Source organism: Patagioenas fasciata, chromosome 1 (genome assembly GCF_037038585.1).
Source record: "Patagioenas fasciata isolate bPatFas1 chromosome 1, bPatFas1.hap1, whole genome shotgun sequence".
In the NCBI taxonomy this organism is placed as follows: domain Eukaryota; kingdom Metazoa; phylum Chordata; class Aves; order Columbiformes; family Columbidae; genus Patagioenas; species Patagioenas fasciata.
In genome coordinates, this window is record NC_092520.1 from 75,534,083 (window position 1) to 75,551,319 (window position 17,237).

Below are 17,237 nucleotides of genomic sequence, written 5' to 3' on the forward strand. Positions count from 1 at the left end.
AAGTAGCTCACTTTTGTAGGCATCCATGAAAATGCTTCCCTGTCTTTAAATGCAATGCGTTTGTTTCCTTCTGTCTTATGTCCTTTCATACTTCTTGGGATGAGGGTGTAAGAACTTCAACTTAACTTTAAAATTACAAAATAAAAGAAAAAAACAACCCAGATATTCAACAAAACCAATACTATTCCATCCTTTTCAGTCTGAAATTTGGAAGAAGGCCTAAGAAACAACAGACTGGCTCAAATACACTTGAAATGGCAAAGAGCATTACCTTACAGATTATATGTTGCTGTGGCGTTTTCTCTGCAAACTGGAGCCAAGTGTTTTACGACCAGATCACACAGCCCCTGAATCTCCTGAGACTCTGCATGATGGCAATTCCTGTAGCTCATCCCTGTTTTCAGTGAGGCTACTCTGAACACTGAGTTCACAACTAAAACCTAAAGACTGGGATTTCTGTATCAACCTGGATCTTGCCACTGATCTTTTACACAGCTATAGTTTTCAACTGAGGAAATGAGGTCAAAGAGTTAAGCCACCCCTCAGCAAGATTTACCCTTTCAGAAACATGTCAGTGTGTTGTGATGCCTGGCGTCAATATTTGTATAGGTGGATTAGCTCCTTGAAAAATCGTTTTGTTTGCTTTTCTGTTGACCACTCTCCTTGCTGCAATGTTTCTCAATTAGATCCAGCACCGTGGCTGCCTGACACCATCCCCCGTATCTGCTCCTGGTGGAAGGAGCAAAGGGGATGTTCTCCAGGGAGCACAACAAAGGATCAGGAGATGAGGTTAAATGGCTGGATTTAGGATTGAACAGCCATGAAGCATTGCCACGTATCAAGGCAAGGATCACAGAGGTTTTCAGCAGGATGGGCTGTGCTGGGAAGATATTCTCTGGGTTCACATGCTGCAGAGACTTTTGATCAATTGGGCTGGCTCCTGTGATATTATCATCTGAGGTATCTGCTGTTGATTCATAGTGATAGTGGTCCAGATAAATGATTGCTTCAGTCTAGGATATTTAATTCCTGTGCTGTTAGCCACTCCCTTGCTTTCCAAAGAATAACAAGTCTCTCTCTCTCTCTCAAACTTGCAAGGCACTGACTATGAAGGAGGAGGAAGGCATTTGCTCAGTGACTAATATTTCAGCCTGTACAGTCCTACAGGGGAGGCAAGCAGAGAGGATATATAGACCCCGATTTTGAGTCCCTTTGGCTCCCAGCTGCAACTCTCACCATTGCAAGCTCAGCTGCTGGTTGTCAGCACTGTTGCAGCAAATCACAACTGTGAGGCAGGGTCTCTCCACCCAGGATATGGGAAAAAGAAGGGTTCACCAGAAAGTGAGAAGACAGATAACAACAAGTAGAAGAAACAGTTTGAAACCGTCGCCCTTCTGACTTCTTAGAGGTTACCCCATAAGTTTAGGAGGAGGTCAGAGGACAAACCAAAAAGATATTTCATTGTGTTTGCCCCAATTCCCTAATACTCTTTCTTGAGACACTTACAGAAAGCATCCAACAATTGTAAAACTGCTGGCATGAGAAGACCAGGCCAACCATGTCGCTCAGAAGTGTCTCACTGGGCTTCACTTCTCTGCATCCACTTGTTACCACATGGACAGGAATTGACAAGGTAAGTTGCCTTCCCCATCCCTCCTGCCAGCCCAAACATATTTGTCTCCTCTGACACAAGCTCCCAGCCCCTACAGGAGACAGAGGCAGCCCAAAGACCTCAGAAAGCATGAAAAGCCATCTATTTTATGTTGACGACTCATTGGCTCCTTTCCTCAAATCTTCTGAAGAGGCAGAGGTTTCATTAGAGTGCCTTTGCGACCGCACACCGGTGAGAGTTTTAAGCAGTTGTTTTAATTAAACCAACGCAGAACAGGCCACCTTAATCACTGGCGTGATTTCATCTTCCTTGAGAAGAGAGGGGAAGAGGAATTAAAACTGATAAGAGAGAGGGAAAAGGGGGAAATATGCTGAGCCCATTTGCTCCTGGTTCCTCAATTTAGAGCACTAAGGGACATTTCTCATCTCTGTGAAGATTAATGTGAGCTTCTGATGGCATGTTTTATTAAATGGTTATATAATAATTAATGTTTGAAAGCAGGGTTTCCAAAAGCCACTAAATGCTTTAACAGGACAAGACCCAGTGGCTTTCAAAGGCATTTGTGCTTGCGAGTCACTCAGGTGCACTGGAAAACCTCACCTCTACTCCCTTATTCAAATCAGTGCCTCATCTACTCCATCAGCATGACCTTGCCAGGCTATGTGCAAGAAACTAGGGGCAGGGGTGAAAACTATGAGCCCTCTAGGGAGAGGGTCCATGTTCCCTCAACCTTGGGTGGAGGGAGGAGGTGCCAGCAGCACATGGCCTGAGAGAGAAATACATCAGCTGATGAGCAAGACAGCAAGGACACCTGAGGAAGTAACAGCATGATAATTCCTGTCCTGACTCTCCCAAAGCCTGCAACAGGGAGGCACATCTGTCCCTGAGACGAGGCACGCCAGCAGGCTGGATAGAAATGCTGCTGGTAAGCTAGGAGGCCAGTGGGCCAAAGCTTAATAGGAAAACAGCAGTGATTTGTCTCCACCACTATTTATGTTTCAAGCACATGACAGGCTGTCAGTGGAAGTGAGTGCTGCTAAATTTACTGCTTCTCAGATCTCCGCCACAGTTGCATACTTGACAAGTCACTTCATCTGAAGGGCTAGGTGTTGGGCTGGAATTTCCTCCCTCATGCTCTCCCCCAGTAAAAGCCACAAACCAGCTGCCTTTACGCAAACCCTTCCCCTTGAGGGCTGTATTATCATGGCATGAGTTTAGAGAAGAGGGACGTTCCTGGCATATTCATTTTTAACCCCGATACATTCCAGTCTTGTTCTGGGCCACTTAACTGCACATGTGTGTCTGACAGGACACAGAGATGACTGAACTAATGACAGCTGAGTTACAGGGCTGGGCATTCGGAGATAGAGAACGTGAGAGCGTGGCAAGCACGGGCGAGCACCAGCTGGGCACGTGGGCGAGAGCTGCCAGGCATCATAAGGAGAGCAGCGTGAACGCTCGCAGGGATGCCAGAGGAAATGCAGGTGGGTGAAAGAGTATGCGGGGATGAGACTGCACGTGTGTGTGCACGTGTACCAGCTTTGGAGAAAATGCACGTGGAAGTGCTGGTGTGGGACTTATCAATGCTTGTCAATCTTATTAATGCTTATAAATATCTCAAGGGTGGGTATCAAGAGGATGGGACCAGACTCCTTTCAGTGGTGCCCAACAATAGGGTGAGGGCCACCTGGCACAGACTCAAGCACAGAAGGTTCCATCTCAATATGAGGAGAAACTTCTTTACCTTGGGGGTGCCAGAGCACTGGAACAGGCTGCCCAGAGAGGTTGTGGAGTCTCCTTCTCTGCAGACATTCAAAACCCACCTGGACATATTCCTGTGTGATCTGCTCTGGGTGAACCTGCTTTAGCAGGCGGGTTGGACTAGGTGATCTCCAACACCAACCATTCTGTGATTCTGTGACTGAAAGTATGACAAAGCATTAACAGGAGGATGTGCATGGGGGAAGGCTGGCAGACAGGGAGAAAGCATGAGAGGATGAGCACAGGGGTGTCATTGCTGTCTCACGAGTGGGGAGCAGAGCTGCACATCACATGGGAGTGAGTGCCCCTCTCTTTTTTGGAGGATTGCAGTTCAGAGCATCATTTCCCTCTGCTGTTGCAAGTGTTGCATGGTGCCTGCACCCACGCAGCCCCACACTTGCCTGTGACAAGGCACCTTTTGGCAGGTGGGACAAGAGAACAGGCCTCATTAATGGCTGAAACCCTCTAGTGGCTGGTGTCGAATACTCCTGGAAGGCAGCAGAAGGGGAGTGAGGCTGCCATTTGATGATGTGCACCATAAGAAATTTCAGATCTTCCCTTGTGTTTTTTTCCTAACTTGCTCTCATTGCATTACTAATGCTTTGTTGAAGGGCTCTGGTCTTAGCTGTGTGGAAGCTGCTTCCCACTTTGCAAAGCTGTGCTGCTGGGCGGCACCACATCTTCTCAAAAGCTCTGACTCTCCTTTAGACTGCAGATAAGACACAGTTATCAGGAATATGGCATTAGGAAAGACAGAGAAAGCGGACTGGGTACCTCCTCCTGCCCCAACCACTCCTTTCATTTCTTCTATATGCAGTGGAGCTCTGCCTTCTACCACACATACTCTCGAACTCAGGCACAAGATCCTTTCGTTTTGTTCTCTCATGTGCACACAGCAGATTATACACATGCATGCACACAAACACATAACCTTACACTCAGTGCCATGCAGAAGCAGGACACGACCTTCTTTTTTGCTGTCACAAGAGTGCAGGACAATTGTAATTCTGCACCAGCCCTTTAGGAATCTGCTCCGCTTGCTTTTCCAGTGATGCAGGCCAGAGGCCCTTGTTCTGCAATTGCGCCGCACAGTTTATATGATTAAATGCAGCATCTGTAGCTATATTAGCTGGGCTAATAGTGACAAGTGCTATCAATCCTCATACTTTACTGACTAAACTGATCACCAGCTGGGGACAGAAATCTCCCCCTGTCTCTCATCACCATTAAAGTACAAACTGCATGCTTTATACGCGTTTCATGCCGCCGTACGCGTGAACCAAGGTTGCAAATGGGCCACTTCTCTCTCTCCTGGCAGAGAGAAGCGCCACAACGCTGGACTGTATTGACAGCAGGCATATTGACTGGCACCACAGTACGGAGGATCCAGTCACCCCTCCTTTACCGCAGCACCTTCTCTTTATCAGCTTTGCCAGTGGAAGCATCTGCAATGGCTTGTCAATACTTTATCCTCGCCCTGCTGATCTGTGGCTGCCAGTCACACACTGACAAAGATTGCCTCTTTAGAAACTCAAGAGCAGACAGAGGGAAACAGAGAAGTAGAGTCTGTGAACTAGAGACCAATGAATAGTTTTGGGTATCTTCTATTCTTTCTTTGGTTCACTGCTTTCCATGCAACATAGCAGACAATTTTATGAGTGGCTCATCCAAGGCTGCTCTAAATTTTTATGGGGTTGGGGGAGAAACATGACAATTGTGCCCTCCCACCTGGCCTCCAAGGACCAGGAATTCATCCACAGTAATCATCCATGTCTCGTGGACTGAGGTCCTCCAACACTTTTACTGGATAGTAGCCCCTCTTAATAATCCAGCAATCCAACTGAATTCCTTTTTATCACCTCTCCAATACCAATATTCCATCTGAGCGCTCTGTGTAGGCGAGGACTCAGTGGAAAAAAAATACCATAAGGTATTGAAATAATAGGGAAAAAAATGGTTTTCAAACTGCTTCTCCCCAAACACTTATTTCCTTATTTCTCAGCTGTTTTCAAAACTGCTGTCCTTGTATTTCTAAGTCCGGCATTCCAAACGGGATGCTGGGTTTGATTAAAACAACTTCCTGGCTTATAGGTTATGTCAATATCCTGGTGGGATTTTATGCCACTAATCTCAGGAGTCTGCAGTTGCAGAACAGTTGAAGGAGGGGAGGAGGAGTGTTAGCTACATTAAAATGGCAAATTCACCTGCAGACTGTTTTTTCACTGCTTCAGGAGCAGAGGTCCTCAGATAATTTTCAGGCAGCATGAGTCTGCATATGCAGGTAGATGCCACAAGCAGGAAGGAGAGGGAAGAAGAGAGAAGGAAGGAGAATGGAGAATAGGGGAAAACCAGTGAGGCTTTTTGTTTGTTTGTTTTTAAGCATAAATAAGATAGTTTGTGAGACAGGAGTCTTCAGGAAAAGGACAAAAAAGGAAATAGATAAAGAAATGAGACACAGAGCAAGAGGTATATATGAAAAGTTGATTAAAAAAAAAGAAAAAGGCAAGGGGATGTAGAGGGTTAGGATCCCTCAGAGAGAAAGAGATGGATTGATGCTGGCAGAGAGTCTCTAGCACTGCTCAGAGTCATAAAGAGGGAGATGGTCTTGCTTCCCTTTCCAGGCAGGAATATCACTGCCCACCTGCACTGCAGTTCCCATCACCAGCCCCATGCAAGAGAGGATTCCTTAAGAGCTGAGGCATGAATACAGGCTGTTGAGATGCTCACCTATATTCTCTTTGCTTTCTGCATGGTAGCTGTGGAGGTGCTACCAGCCTTTCCAGCCCCAAGACTGGAGTCTAGGTGACAGACTAAACCTAAGTTTAGGCAATAGTCTTTCTAGGGAATTAGGCTGCAGAAATTCCTACTGAGTTTTCTCACGAGAAATGCAGTCCAAGTTAGATTCAGACTAATAGCCTAACTCTTGTTCCTCTCTAAAAGCAGAAAATGCCCAAGGCATTTTTCTTGTGCTTGTGCAAAGACACTGATCACAAACCTGTATACAGCACCACATTCTAGGTCCCTTCTGCAGGGAGAAATCATTAAGCAAAATCACATGCATACACCCAGCAAAAAAGGCAAAAGATGAAAAAAAAGATTGTGTGCAGAGGGAACAGTTGCAGCTGTTTCAATTTATGAGACAAGAAATTGCATTTCAAAGAGAATACAGGAGTTTTCCCCTTTGAGAAAGTTATTAACCAGAATTTGCAATAAACCCCACTGCATTTATATGCCCCTAAACTGAAGGGCCCTGATAAAGATTATACTGCATTCTACGGGGCTCTGCCCTGCCAAGAAGACATCACAAGCCTCTGACCTTGTCATCCCAGAGATCTGAATCATGTCTCCTGCTTTTTGACCTAACACCTCCCTGCTTCCAGTTTCTCAACCTTTTTTTCCCTTCTTCCATTCACATACCTCTTTTCGTCTTTTCATTTCTTTCTCTTACCCTCTCTCTCTCCTTCCCTTCCCCTATTACTCTCCTTTTTATCTTCCAGCCCTTTTATCCTTCCACTCATATATCTGTCTAAAAGACCAAAACCTGACTGTAACTCAGTTGAGCTACTGCAATGACAAAAAACTTTCATGGAGGAATAGTGTATTGGAGAAACATCTAGGAGAAGAGTTCTTACACTTGCAGCTTTGTTTTGCTTCTATAGTTGCCTGTTACATGATAAACACCTGTGCTGATTTCTCCGAGAGAGACAATGCCGTATCACACCACATGGTTGGAAATGATTTCATTCTTCTACTTTGAAGCTGTAGGGAATTGAACCAGAGAGGAGAAAAAAAAATGAAGGAAAAAAACACCCTACAACTGATTGAGTATGTTACAGCTAAAGAGAAATCACAGGGAGGTGCTGGCAGCAAAGAACTTCACTTACGGAAGCTGGGCTGCTGGAAATTTCCTTGAAGATGACCCACTGATGATGTGTTTGATTTGAACGGTGTTTCTTTGTACTGGAGGACCCTGCTGGAAAGCTCAAGGCTAATTAAAAATCTTTTGCATATACTAGCTATGATGCTTACGCCATTTCTCAAGAAAGCAAGAAAACAACAGAAGAAATCATGGTGGTGCAAAACAGTGAGCAAAAAATAGAGAGGTCAATCCAGCAATCCCATGCACACCTGTTCTTAAAATTGGAAAACGTAGTGTGGAACACACATACATGTTTTGCTCTCGCTTATTAAAAAGGAAGCAAGTAACTTCAGGAGGCAATAAGTCACAGAGGAAGGAAAAACAATGAATCAATCAGTTATATAAATAAAGGACACTACCTACTTCTTAAACCTCTCTCATTGCTGGACGAAAGATAGGGGCCCATGTAGACCACTGCCCCCCACTCCACCAACTTTTTTTTTCTGGCAGGGCTGCTCTTAGACACATCCTTCGTGTCCTGTTGCTTCCACTTCTATTTCACAGTGTCTCAGCACACACTTTTCTATAGGTATATTTGCATGTGGTCAACTTTATGCAGCACGATTTGAGTGCAGCAGCCTGGAAATAAAAGTATAAGAAGCACTGCAGAACACCCCATTAAAAACGGAAAAATCCTCTTTCACCAAGTATGACCTAGTATCTCTATTTCCCTTTCAGACAATATATACTGTGCCGCACATACAATGGAAGCAATAAATAATCTATTATGTAAAACAAGAGGAGGCTTCCTAACAGGACAGTGAGGGTTTGGCTTGCAGTCTTTGATTTAAACACCAGCCAAAGAGGTAATGATTAAAAGATGAGAAAATGCCTGGTCTCACTCAAGAGCCCAATCAACATATTACAGAAACTTTTCACAGTTTTTGCACAATAACTCTCTGGATAACTCCCGCTGAGGAAGGTCCAAGGCACAGGAGTGGGAAGCATTTGACCCTGCTGCCCAAAACCTCTCTGTTCAGAAGACAAACGACTTCAGCTTCCAGTATTTTCAGTCTTGGGCTTTCCCAATCACAAGAGTCATGGTATAAATTAAGTCAGAGCTTGGTCTTCTCCAGTAAGCAATGGTCAGTACCCACACCAGTAAAGAGAGGGTCTAGTCTAGGCTGTGAGCAGCAGCAAAAGCAGCTGCTATTTATTCCTAAAAAAAAGCAGCCTTTTTCTGTTTCCACTGCATGTTCCTGCCTCCACCTGTTAAGGAAGCCTCCTTCACATCCTGAGACACCCATGTGTGCTCATGAGCCTTTATATGGCCAATCTACAACCCAGTGTCAGACAGGCTTCTGCTGAACCCCTTAGGGCTTTGAGGTTGAACAAAAACAAACTCGAAAAACCACAGCATACCAGAGACAGTCTTTAGAGCGAGCGTTGTATGAGCCTGACATGGAAGTAACTGAGCATCTTACTGATTTGTACAATGCTGCTTCTCCTTCAGCTCACCTGCTTTGAACCAGCTGACTGAACTGTCTCAGGAGATTGACTGGTTTGGAGGTTCACCTCCACACAGCTCCTCCTGTCCATCTCTTCCTAGTAACCAGCCTTTATTTTCCAATCCTCTCAGTATGAATAAGAATATCTCTGCAGGGAAAAGTCATCTTTCTCTGCAATCCCCAGTTTAATACTCTGACATGGCATCAATATCCTGCTGCTATCTCTTCCTTTTAATTAAGTTCTACCCCTGCCTTTTATGCCCCTTCTCCTTAAGTCATTCAGGTTTTCTCTTCTCTCTGCCCTGCTTCACCCTTCGTGGTGGGGTTTGTTGTTTGTTTTTTTTTCCTTTCCCTTTCCTCTGCTCCTGGAAACTTGCCAGTGACAGAGCAGAAGGGAGCACACCGAGAAAGGTTAGGCAAACACAACATTATTACCAGAATCAGCAACATATTGCTCATTAAACATTTAAAATCAACAGTTGCTGGCTCGATCTGCCGGCATTGTGAGAAATGCCAGTTTTAGCTCAAGGTGCCTCTTGTTTCCAAAATGGCTTTATTTATGATGTGGGAGCTGGTGGCTGTGAGAACAAAACCCTACCTCCAGCGGCCAACAACACCCAAGCTACAGGCGGCTCCCCGGAAAGTTCCCCAGCGAGCACCAATCGCTTCTGCCTCCTCGTCGTCCCCGCTGCTTTCCAGAAACAAATGAATGTGTAAGAGCACAGAAATGTGTTTGCAGGAGATAAATTATTTATCTGAAATGTACTGTTGTGAAGTCAGCATAATTCTCAAATCCGCAGACATATTTTATGCACTGATAGGACGTTTCAAACAGGGGCATTTGGACTCGTTTCTTCCCTCCCCGTGCAAGTATTAACACAATAATGCCTCACCTGGAAAAGAAAAGAGCTGGTGCTGGAGCTGGAAAGGCAGTAGGATTAATATGCTTGTAGTTTTGTATTGTGTCCCAGTAAAGTTCTGTTTCTTGATGAGCAAACCAGCGTAACACTCCTTCCCCCGCTCTCTCCAGTCTCTGTGATATTTGCCTTTATTTTTTCTCCCTTCTCTACAATGTTGATGCATTTGGTAGTTGGAAAAGGCAAGCTTTATACCATATCAGGTACAAACATCACTACTAGGGGCAAATCTCAGAGTCCTCCAGCTCCGCCAGTGTCCTCCCTCCTGCCCTGCGCCAGTCCTTGCTCCCAAACCAAGTCAGAGACTCTGACACCCATACAGATACCCACACATCTACTGCTACGTGGGCATTCTCATTCCTTCTGCTGTCTTCTGGGACATTTCTGCAACAATCAAGGCCCATCAAATACCACATACTTTCAGGAGTCTATTGGGTAGTACAGGGTATCTAAAACCACGCCACTGACAATCTTACAAGTAGGCATCCAAACTGAGAGTCCTTCTTCCCAGAAAATAATTTGGGGGAATTTTTTCCAATTATTCTGAAGGGAACAGAGGTCTCAGTGTGAAGATCTATTCACTCTGAATTGCACTTGTTTGAAGCGTAAAAAATAAGATTGTCGTCTGCTAAGGCAGGAGTAAAGAGGTCAATTATAAACCACACAGTTCACATAGCAGATCATCAGCCCAACATTTCTGACAAGCTCTTGCCCAGTGAGCAATAACAAGTCCCACAGATGCTCACAGGCACCCTTCACTTTAAGTCAGTCAGGATGGAAATGAATACACCCCGGCCATGTCTTTCCCTTTGTTCTGCACGAGTGTATTTAAACCAGTACACGCTCAAAGACAAGCCAATGGCTTGCTCAAGGCTCTAGTAAATCCAAAAGGCACAGTAAAGACTGCAGTTTTCCAGGCTATAAGTGAGCATTTTTGAGAAATCAGATGGAACGCTTCCAACAATTCAGAGTTCCTGCGGAGAAGTCCCAAAAGCTCCTCATTTTAACAATAACTCCGTAAGTGGATGCACTCCCCCACCTGCCACTTAAGAAGCCTAATCACATACCAGATCCTCCGTCAGAGTTGGCCACCGCACAGCAAAGGAGAAGTTGGCAGCCGATTTCACTGAAACATAGCCTAAGCATCTTGAATCGCTGCCACTAGAGTTTTCAGAAGGAAAAGAAAAAATAAAGAGCCCTTTTGATTTAAAAGCAGTTACTCTCCTCCTTGCATCTGGCGTCCCTTTTGTTTGTTAATCCAAACAAACACCTGACCCGTGGTCAGATACAGCATGCTGGATTTTCACTGATAGGAGCAAATCCTCACTGTGGCTGCAAGTGGCTATTTTTGTGTGCTGTTTGATATTCAATGGGAAAGATGGAGCCCTTCTTCCCGCCCTTTTCGAGCTAATTACCAGCCACTGCTGTCAACAAGACTGCAGGGCCCTGCTCAGGTCAGCCCGAAGACCATACTCTTACACCTGCATTCTGAGACAGCAACTGATGGTGAAAAATTGCTGCTGTGCTAACCCAGATAACAGGCAGCCATCAGAGATCTCAGACCACAGCCCCATTTTGGCAGGAGGTATAGCACCGTGGATCCAGACAGACCTGGCAACTGACCCTCAAATAGTGGGACAGGCTGTGACCCACCTGCTCATCTCAAATGGAAATGAAAAGTGCCGATGTTAACCTTGGTAAGGAAGTATGGGTCACGCTCCAGCTTTCTGAGCCAGAGCTGAATCAGGACAGCCCTCTCGCTTTATCAGAGGCATCAAAACAGACAAGTCAAAACAAAGCTGCAGGAGGATTTGTTATCTACCCAAAGACAAGACTGACCAATGACTGTAAAGAAATGATAGCACATGTGTATCTCCTAGGTATGAAAAAAAAAGCTCAACTTGCTAAAAATACCCACCTAAAACCAAAAGAAACCCAAGCCCTTTTGTTATGAGAGCACAGGTGATCTAAGCTTTAGGTATGAGAGATATTTTAAGTAGAAGCAAAGCAAATCCAAATTTCTGCGCATGGTGCCATGCCCTGAGGACTGAAGAAAGAACAGCCCCATAGTATGCCCTTGCTAGAAAGCCAGCAGTGGTGAAATGGTTTCCTCAACTTGCAATATAGTTGTAGCTTCAGGCAGCCTAATGATTTAACCACTTAATTGTCTGGAATCATTGGTCTAAACTGAGTGTTCAATAAATCTGCCCTTTTATTAGGTCAGGAAGCTCTCTGAGTCCCCATGGGTTACAGCAGCCAGCAGACCCTTGTGCTCCAAAGCGATACTGCACTGCAGAACTGTATCAGTGTCAGAAAAATCTCACAACGACCTCCCAAGAGGGCTCCTGAGGGCTTGATCCTTCAGGCCACAGGTCTCCATATATGCCTTCTTGATCTGAACAAGGTGCGACAGTTGTGAAAGGGTAACTTTTTATTGATTTAGTTAAAGTGACGCTACCTGTCCTCCCGTCAGCATTCTCGTATCATTTCAAGAGCGTTGTGTTTCTGTCAGTATAGGCAGGTTCATATAAAGTAAAAATCCAGATAAGCCAGCTACGTACACCTCTATAATGGGGTCAATTTTTAAATTACACCTTTGGTTAAACGGGTGCAACTTCCTCATGTAGCCAAGCCCCAAGCTCCCTTTTTAAGAACAGGTAGCACACCATAAGCTATTTTCTTATGAGAAACCCCAGAAATAACTTTCAGGCCTCAGAGAGAAGGATTAATTTGCTAGTAATGAAAGTGACACACAGGGAAAATGTAAAATCAATCTTGTGTTTAAAGGCAGAACAACATTGGCTCCACTTCCACTTTTTTTTTCTCTCTCCCTCGCTTTCTTCTCCTCTCCCCACAGTGGCTTGTTACCACCAAGCATACATTATGCACATTACCCACAAGCCTCTGCTCTGTTTAAATTAAAAAAAGAAACAGCGTTTTTAATCAATCTATTTGCACTCTTCTGCCACAACTCACAAAAGCAGTTTGATTTCTTTTCATTGCTCTCAAGAGAGCTGAAAACAGATGACTAAAAAAAACCCCTGCAAACTAGTAATAATAACAGCAATAGTAGTAATAATAATAGTGACCCCCTTGAAAAAAAAAAATGAAGAGGAGAGGCACAGTTAACCAGTCCTTGAGCAAAACACAGACAACATTAAAAAATAACAGGTCAAACTTGACCAAACCTCAGTGATCTGGCTTGTTCTGACCTTGGACATCCCTGCCTCACACCATCAACAGTTGAGATTAACTGCAAAACAATGGAGAGGCTTCTAAATCCTTTAAAAACTTGATTGTCTGCAGCTTTTCTCCAATTCCTGGCAATTCTGCTACATGCACATTTGGAAATGAAGTTGTTCCCAGGAATTCAGATCCTATCTTGGGTTTCATATACTCTGCAATTCAGATGCAAAATTAAAAATAACAGAGGAACGTTTAGCTGGTTTTGCCCATAATGAATCACAGTCATAATTAGTTCTACCCTTCAGATATAGTGAGCGCTAATTCTTTCCTTCTTTCTCCAGCAAGGAAACAGGAGGAAAAGTAGACTATCATTTAACGAGACTATATCATGCTGAGACCTCCTGCTCACTTTTCTACCCATAAACAATTTTACACAGTGAAAACCTTTTTCTCTCTCTTTCTTCCACAGATGAAGAGAAAAGAAGAATTATCTATCCAAGAACGAACTTTGAAACAGAACCAGGATCTCGTCCTTTCTGGACACCTACTGAGAGGAGATCTTGTGAGCACAGAAAACAATTCCTCACTGTAGGATCTCTTCTGCCTCCTACACCACCCTAAGGCAGCACCCTACTTTTACACCTGAAACGCCTCACATGATCTATATACCAATCTAAGGAAGCTACTGTTAGATGTATGTACATACTTTATACTTTCAAATCTAAATATTCCCCAAGACTCCTGCATTTTGGATTCCCTGACTTACTCTTCCGGCGGTAAAGACCCTGCCAACATGGTGATATGTCTTTCCGTTCCAACCCAGATACATAACTTCTTCCTTTCGGCCATATCAAAGACATACACGCTACATTAATGCTAAATTATATTCACAGTTCAAACTGTGAAAAAGATTTACTATTCAAAGAAGTAAAGCCAGGGACCATATCCAAGATACAAATCTAGATGCTAGTTCAAAACTGAAACATGCAAGTATTTTGAGTTGTCAACACCTTAGGGTTTGGTTTATACTTATCTTTGACCAAAATACTGCCATTTTCCCCTGCAGCTTTAAAAATGGAAGAAAGAAAGAGAAGATACTGGTTATCTTCCTAATTGCTTCTTTGTAGCAGTCATCTGCACAGGAAATAATACTGGGATATGCCATGGGCTTTAAGAGAATTAGATGCTCTATGTGCACAGAAAGTCACTGGCTCTGGATGGCTAACTCCATCAGGCTATCTGGAAAATCCCAGCTAAGTAGCAACTCTCAGCAGTGCTGGGAAAAGGAAATGAGAAAGAATACGACGGTCTAATGGTACTACTAAGAAACAGCAACTGCCCTCAGTGTTGGCAGGAACTAGAGGGAGCACCATTTCAGAAGCACCAAGGGAACGGACAGGCAGGGTATCTGGTGATTCTTGCTGTCAGTGTGTGGCATCAGAGGCCATGAACACACAATATCTGGCAGACACAGAGAAGGGAAGGTCGTGCCTGGGAAGTTTCCAAGCCTGGGCTGTGTTTGGGTACATGGATGAGCGACCACCACCACACAGCAAGGGCTGAGGTGTTTTCCAGCCATGGAGCAGAAGGTGCCATGCTGCAGAGCTCTGCTGCTGAAGAGCCCTAGACAGAAGAACTCCCTGCAGGTAAGCAGGAAAAGCATCAGCCTCCTCATGTTTCAGCACACTGTAAGAGGTGTCTCTTCATATCACCTTTTCTCACCTAGAAGAGCTAAAGCACCAGGCTCTGTCAGTGTGCCCTGGGGAAAGAGCAGCTATCAGCTGGTGCAAGGGAAGTAGGGTCAACATTAAGGACTTTTGATCTGACCAGTGTAAACCCCAGGCACTCAGTGAATGGTAAGTCTAGATCACAGTGCAAACCTCATGCAGGTCCAGATGACACGAACTTGACAATGGTGAGGGAAAACATCGGATTAAATGATTGTGTGGGCAAGTTCATATTTTTCGAGGTGACTAAAACTGCACCAAAAAGTACTTGATTTTAAGAGGCTCAGTCCTTGAGCCCCGAGGGTCCTACCCGCCCAACCACTGTGTCCATGTTACCAACACTTGGGACTAGCATTATTCAGCCCCCATGGGCTGACCACCATTAGCAGCTGGTGAGCCTGTGCATCTCCTGGTTTAGCATTACCAGAAAGAAAGACAGCATATGCCCAGAGACCTTCCTGCAATAGGAACAAAAGCAAAGACATGACTGGGACATATGCTTTCAAAGCACGGTTGGGATTCAAACTCAAATGGTAATGTAGCCACACTCCATACCATATGTTGCACTGCACTTAATAAGTAGTACAGTTCTACATATAAAACATGATTCAAAATCAATTCCCTTTGTAATTATTTACGCCCAGGGTGGAGAGTTCATGAGAGCTGTCAATACTTCACTGTGCCAAGTGCAAAAAGAAATCTGACCACCTCTGCTTATGTGCAGTAAAATCAGATTGGTTTCGAAGATACCGACTTTCTTCTGATTCTGGACATCATTGGTATGACCTCTCTCACTGATTCACACTTCATATGCCTGCTACATTCCAGCGATTGCTGTTAAAGCCTATTTAAAAGAATAAATATTGAGCATTGTGACTTCATTATTCTGTGATCTCCATGTCCAAAAAATTATCAGAGCAGAGATTCTCATCATCCTCTGCCTCAGGAACTTCATGCCATCTCCTTTAAAAATACTGATTATAGACAGCAGACTGTTTGCAAAAGTGAGATGGTGGAATAGATTCCCTGTGTGATTCCCTCATTTTTGCAAGGCAAAGAATGCTTTTCTCAAATGCCAAGAGGTTCATCAGAGAAGACTCCATCTGCCTCATCCATCATTCCCAGCAGAAACAATCCTGCCATTGGTAAAAGGGATATTTCTGATGATGATGCACAAGGTGAAAGAAAATCTCATTCACCTTTTGTTCCACTGGGTCTGTGAGGGTAAGATAAATAGGCAGGTGTTTACCTCTGTAAGGTAAGGAAATGGGACCCAAATGGAAAGAGATACATGCTGCTGTGTGAGTGGGTACTCAAACAGTAAAACTGAGATTAATGGATAAAAATCAGACCAGCCACTATTAGGATTTCCTGTAAAACAGAAATCCTTTAAGATCTCCTAAGCCGAGACAGAACTCCCACCTCCCGTGCAACCTAGGTTTATCACTGACTCGTTGCAGTGCAGGACAACCACAGGCCCCTATTTCAGTAGCCTTCATCCACCCCAGCATGCACAACAGCTCTAGGGGCAGCTGGGAGTTTGCCTGCTCTCCTAGAACAAGAAAGTAGCCTGGATGCTCCTCTTATCTGGCCCTGGAAGGTTTGGAAGAAAGGTTTCAGTAGCAAAGAGCTTCAGCTGTGTCCTCAAGATTTCTGAACAGCAGGTAGTTCAAACAGACTGCTCAAGTCTGAGGCATCTATTGTGTCAGGGTTGAACACGAGAAGCAGAAGAAATACTCTTTAGTGCATGGACATGTGAAGACACTTGAAATCTACACAGTATTTTCTCCCCCAGGAAAGCTGTAAGCAACACTCAGCTTGGCAGCCCCAGAGACAGCACATGGCTGTCACCACCTACCCAAACTCCCAGGGCAGCCCAACCCTCTCCTCCACCTGCCCAGGTACTGGGATGCACTGATATGTCTCCTGCCTTGCCTGGTACCCAGGCAGCGTGGTCTTGCCTTTGCCAGAGCCCTGCAGAGCTGCTCAGGGCTCAGGTAGGGAAGCAAATCTCTTTTGAAGTTGTAAGTGCTGCTGTTTGTGGCACCCCAGACAGAGACAGAAACCATCAGCTGGGATGGAGGCGGGGGGGCTGGTTTGCTTTCCTTCTTTAAGCGGCTGCTCCAAGACAGTAACAGGCTGCAGCACTGCAGAGGCAGGAAGCTCAATGTTAAGGGCTGCCAGCCCCACGCTGGAGGACAAAAAAATGCATCTCAGCCAGGTGGGCTGGTGGGCTCCAAGACTGCTGTCAAGGGCATGTGCTGCACCACACTGGCCTCCCCCAGGTTGGCATCTGGTTCCAGCAGACCAGGGTGGGGGGAAATCCCCACAGCACAGTGGGGTCAGCTAAACGATGTCATTTGCAGAGATGAGGCTGAAGAAATGTCTCCCTCTGTAGCACAAGGCAGCCAGCTGCTGGCCTGATACAAGCCATCGTCGCAGGCCAAATCCACAGCAACAATGCACCTGGGGAGGCTAAGCCTGCAGAGCTGCTGGGAAAGCCCTTGCCCTGTGCTAAACAGTGACAGAGGCTGACAAAACCTCCAGTTTACAGATGCTGTGTGGGGTGGGATGGCTTGCCCCACATCCAGTCAGCCTTTCAGGTTTACCCCTGTGTCTCTCTGAAACTGGGTGCTGCTTTCAAAACCTTTTTGCCTTTGAGGGACA

At 45.0% G+C, this 17,237-nt stretch overlaps 1 protein-coding gene and 1 long non-coding RNA gene across 10 annotated transcripts in view; one reads left to right on the forward strand and one right to left on the reverse strand.

Moving 5' to 3' along the window:
- LSAMP (limbic system associated membrane protein) overlaps window positions 1-17,237 on the reverse strand; it is a 1,027,179-nt gene that overhangs the window by 45,349 nt on the left and 964,593 nt on the right. The window lies entirely within an intron of this gene.
- On the forward strand, window positions 1,080-15,432 carry LOC139828101 (uncharacterized). Of its 3 annotated transcripts, XR_011739349.1 has the most exons (4): window positions 1,082-1,633; window positions 2,950-3,096; window positions 13,313-14,489; window positions 15,215-15,432. It is a non-coding gene; the product is annotated as an uncharacterized lncRNA (long non-coding RNA). The 3 variants fall into 3 exon arrangements; XR_011739348.1 differs by having other exon boundaries at window positions 1,080-1,633; window positions 13,313-15,432; XR_011739350.1 differs by having other exon boundaries at window positions 1,080-1,633; window positions 2,961-3,096; window positions 13,313-15,432.